Consider the following 4,985-nt stretch of genomic DNA (forward strand, 5'->3'; position numbering starts at 1 on the left):
CCTCTCTCTGGGCTGGGGGGGGTCTGTCCGGGAGGGCACAGGGCTGTCCCCCCCCCCCCTCTCTCTGGGGTGGGGGGGGTCTGTCTGGGAGGGCACAGGGCTGTCCCCCCCCTCTCTCTGGGGTGGGGGGGTCTGTCCGGGAGGGCACAGGGCTGTCTCCCCCCCCTCTCTCTCTGGGGTGGGGCGTCTGTCCGGGAGGGCACAGGGCTGTCCCCCCCTCTCTCTGGGGTGGGGGGGTCTGTCCGGGAGGGCACAGGGCTGTCCCCCCCCCCACCCCTCTCTCTCTGGGCTGGGGGGGTCTGTCTGGGAGGGCACAGGGCTGTCCCCCCCCTCTCTCTCTGGGCTGGGGGGTCTGTCTGGGAGGGCACAGGGCTGTCCCCCCCCCTCTCTCTCTGGGCTGGGGGGGGTCTGTCTGGGAGGGCACAGGGCTGTCCCCCCCCCTCTCTCTGGGCTGGGGGGGTCTGTCTGGGAGGGCACAGGGCTGTCCCCCCCCCCACCTCTCTCTGGGCTGGGGGGGTCTGTCCGGGAGGGCACAGGGCTGTCCCCCCCCTCTCTCTGGGCTGGGGGGGGTCTGTCCGGGAGGGCACAGGGCTGTCCCCCCCCCCTCTCTCTGGGCTGGGGGGGTCTGTCCGGGGAGGGCACAGGGCTGTCCCCCCCCCCACCTCTCTCTGGGCTGGGGGGGGTCTGTCCGGGAGGGCACAGGGCTGTCCCCCCCTCTCTCTGGGCTGGGGGGGGTCTGTCCGGGAGGGCACAGGGCTGTCCCCCCCTCTCTCTGGGCTGGGGGGGTCTGTCCGGGAGGGCACAGGGCTGTCTCCCCCCCCCCTCTCTCTGGGCTGGGGGGGTCTGTCTGGGAGGGGCACAGGGCTGTCCCCCCCTCTCTCTGGGCTGGGGGGGTCTGTCCGGGAGGGCACAGGGCTGTCCCCCCTCTCTCTGGGGTGGGGGGGTGCTGTCTGGGAGGGCAAAGGGCTGTCTCCCCCGCCTCTGGGCTGGGGGGGGTCTGTCTGGGAGGGCACAGGGCTGTCTCCCCCCTCTCTCTCTGGGGTGTGGGGTGGGGGGAGAGAATCCTGAAGCTCTGATTCCTCCCCTTATTAACCTGCAGCTGGAGTTATGGTGCTCGAGTCTTCACCAGATCGGTTTAATTTGACCAACTGTATGTTGCAATATGGTGTTACTGTAATATATCCAATTATTTATTGTCAAAGTTTATTTTTCAAAGATATGTACCCTGCTCTTCATCGTGTCCAGTGGTCTAATATTAACATCAGTTTTCCATGAAAACGGTTTAATTTATTTATAGAAATATTTATTTTTTCTATTTTTCATGTGTTATATTCCAAGTGTTTGCCTTGTGCTAACATCAATAAAATGATTTGATCACACGCTGGTGTTTCAATCTGCTATCCGAGTTTGGGATATGGATTGACGGGATTAGCTATTCAATGGATAAGTTACAGAGCAGCGGGGCTGTTTGTGGGGTATCTGTGGGGGGGAGCTGGGGAGGGTACAGATACCCCAGTCTGTCTGTGGGGGGGAGCTGGGGAGGGTACAGATACCCCAGTCTGTCTGTGGGGGGGAGCTGGGGAGGGTACAGATACCCCAGTCTGTCTGTGGGGGGGAGCTGGGGAGGGTACAGATACCCCAGTCTGTCTGTGGGGGGGAGCTGGGGAGGGTACAGATACCCCAGTCTGTCTGTGGGGGGGAGCTGGGGAGGGTACAGATACCCCAGTCTGTCTGTGGGGGGGAGCTGGGGAGGGTACAGATACCCCAGTCTGTCTGTGGGGGGGAGCTGGGGAGGGTACAGATACCCCAGTCTGTCTGTGGGGGGGAGCTGGGGAGGGTACAGATACCCCAGTCTGTCTGTGGGGGGGAGCTGGGGAGGGTACAGATACCCCAGTCTGTCTGTGGGGGGGAGCTGGGGAGGGTACAGATACCCCAGTCTGTCTGTGGGGGGGAGCTGGGGAGGGTACAGATACCCCAGTCTGTCTGTGGGGGGGAGCTGGGGAGGGTACAGATACCCCAGTCTGTCTGTGGGGGGGAGCTGGGGAGGGTACAGATACCCCAGTCTGTCTGTGGGGGGGAGCTGGGGAGGGTACAGATACCCCAGTCTGTCTGTGGGGGGGAGCTGGGGAGGGTACAGATACCCCAGTCTGTCTGTGGGGGGGAGCTGGGGAGGGTACAGATACCCCAGTCTGTCTGTGGGGGGGAGCTGGGGAGGGTACAGATACCCCAGTCTGTCTGTGGGGGGGAGCTGGGGAGGGTACAGATACCCCAGTCTGTCTGTGGGGGGGAGCTGGGGAGGGTACAGATACCCCAGTCTGTCTGTGGGGGGGAGCTGGGGAGGGTACAGATACCCCAGTCTGTCTGTGGGGGGGAGCTGGGGAGGGTACAGATACCCCAGTCTGTCTGTGGGGGGGAGCTGGGGAGGGTACAGATACCCCAGTCTGTCTGTGGGGGGGAGCTGGGGAGGGTACAGATACCCCAGTCTGTCTGTGGGGGGGAGCGGGGAGGGTACAGATACCCCAGTCTGTCTGTGGGGGGGAGCGGGGGAGGGTACAGATACCCCAGTCTGTCTGTGGGGGGGAGCGGGGAGGGTACAGATACCCCAGTCTGTCTGTGGGGGGGAGCTGGGGAGGGTACAGATACCCCAGTCTGTCTGTGGGGGGGAGCTGGGGAGGGTACAGATACCCCAGTCTGTCTGTGGGGGGGAGCTGGGGAGGGTACAGATACCCCAGTCTGTCTGTGGGGGGGAGCTGGGGAGGGTACAGATACCCCAGTCTGTCTGTGGGGGGGAGCTGGGGAGGGTACAGATACCCCAGTCTGTCTGTGGGGGGGAGCTGGGGAGGGTACAGATACCCCAGTCTGTCTGTGGGGGGGAGCTGGGGAGGGTACAGATACCCCAGTCTGTCTGTGGGGGGGAGCTGGGGAGGGTACAGATACCCCAGTCTGTCTGTGGGGGGGAGCTGGGGAGGGTACAGATACCCCAGTCTGTCTGTGGGGGGGAGCTGGGGAGGGTACAGATACCCCAGTCTGTCTGTGGGGGGGAGCTGGGGAGGGTACAGATACCCCAGTCTGTCTGTGGGGGGGAGCTGGGGAGGGTACAGATACCCCAGTCTGTCTGTGGGGGGGAGCTGGGGAGGGTACAGATACCCCAGTCTGTCTGTGGGGGGGAGCTGGGGAGGGTACAGATACCCCAGTCTGTCTGTGGGGGGGAGCTGGGGAGGGTACAGATACCCCAGTCTGTCTGTGGGGGGGAGCTGGGGAGGGTACAGATACCCCAGTCTGTCTGTGGGGGGGAGCTGGGGAGGGTACAGATACCCCAGTCTGTCTGTGGGGGGGAGCTGGGGAGGGTACAGATACCCCAGTCTGTCTGTGGGGGGGAGCTGGGGAGGGTACAGATACCCCAGTCTGTCTGTGGGGGGGAGCTGGGGAGGGTACAGATACCCCAGTCTGTCTGTGGGGGGGAGCTGGGGAGGGTACAGATACCCCAGTCTGTCTGTGGGGGGGAGCTGGGGAGGGTACAGATACCCCAGTCTGTCTGTGGGGGGGAGCTGGGGAGGGTACAGATACCCCAGTCTGTCTGTGGGGGGGAGCTGGGGAGGGTACAGATACCCCAGTCTGTCTGTGGGGGGGAGCTGGGGAGGGTACAGATACCCCAGTCTGTCTGTGGGGGGGAGCTGGGGAGGGTACAGATACCCCAGTCTGTCTGTGGGGGGGAGCTGGGGAGGGTACAGATACCCCAGTCTGTCTGTGGGGGGGAGCTGGGGAGGGTACAGATACCCCAGTCTGTCTGTGGGGGGGAGCTGGGGAGGGTACAGATACCCCAGTCTGTCTGTGGGGGGGAGCTGGGGAGGGTACAGATACCCCAGTCTGTCTGTGGGGGGGAGCTGGGGAGGGTACAGATACCCCAGTCTGTCTGTGGGGGGGAGCTGGGGAGGGTACAGATACCCCAGTCTGTCTGTGGGGGGGAGCTGGGGAGGGTACAGATACCCCAGTCTGTCTGTGGGGGGGAGCTGGGGAGGGTACAGATACCCCAGTCTGTCTGTGGGGGGGAGCTGGGGAGGGTACAGATACCCCAGTCTGTCTGTGGGGGGGAGCTGGGGAGGGTACAGATACCCCAGTCTGTCTGTGGGGGGGAGCTGGGGAGGGTACAGATACCCCAGTCTGTCTGTGGGGGGGAGCTGGGGAGGGTACAGATACCCCAGTCTGTCTGTGGGGGGGAGCTGGGGAGGGTACAGATACCCCAGTCTGTCTGTGGGGGGGAGCTGGGGAGGGTACAGATACCCCAGTCTGTCTGTGGGGGGGAGCTGGGGAGGGTACAGATACCCCAGTCTGTCTGTGGGGGGGAGCTGGGGAGGGTACAGATACCCCAGTCTGTCTGTGGGGGGGAGCTGGGGAGGGTACAGATACCCCAGTCTGTCTGTGGGGGGGAGCTGGGGAGGGTACAGATACCCCAGTCTGTCTGTGGGGGGGAGCTGGGGAGGGTACAGATACCCCAGTCTGTCTGTGGGGGGGAGCTGGGGAGGGTACAGATACCCCAGTCTGTCTGTGGGGGGGAGCTGGGGAGGGTACAGATACCCCAGTCTGTCTGTGGGGGGGAGCTGGGGAGGGTACAGATACCCCAGTCTGTCTGTGGGGGGGAGCTGGGGAGGGTACAGATACCCCAGTCTGTCTGTGGGGGGGAGCTGGGGAGGGTACAGATACCCCAGTCTGTCTGTGGGGGGGAGCTGGGGAGGGTACAGATACCCCAGTCTGTCTGTGGGGGGGAGCTGGGGAGGGTACAGATACCCCAGTCTGTCTGTGGGGGGGAGCTGGGGAGGGTACAGATACCCCAGTCTGTCTGTGGGGGGGAGCTGGGGAGGGTACAGATACCCCAGTCTGTCTGTGGGGGGGAGCTGGGGAGGGTACAGATACCCCAGTCTGTCTGTGGGGGGGAGCTGGGGAGGGTACAGATACCCCAGTCTGTCTGTGGGGGGGAGCTGGGGAGG

The 4,985-nt window shown here is 64.1% G+C and overlaps 1 long non-coding RNA gene across 1 annotated transcript; it reads left to right on the forward strand.

The window, feature by feature from the left end:
* The first annotated feature begins 156 nt into the window (after positions 1 to 156).
* On the forward strand, positions 157 to 1,379 carry LOC144677376 (uncharacterized). The gene is made up of 2 exons (XR_013575647.1): positions 157 to 189; positions 1,059 to 1,379. It is a non-coding gene; the product is annotated as an uncharacterized LOC144677376 (long non-coding RNA).
* Positions 1,380 to 4,985: the final 3,606 nt, after the last annotated feature.

This window comes from Cetorhinus maximus, unplaced genomic scaffold (assembly GCF_964194155.1).
Source record: "Cetorhinus maximus unplaced genomic scaffold, sCetMax3.hap1.1 HAP1_SCAFFOLD_2502, whole genome shotgun sequence".
NCBI lineage: Eukaryota > Metazoa > Chordata > Chondrichthyes > Lamniformes > Cetorhinidae > Cetorhinus > Cetorhinus maximus.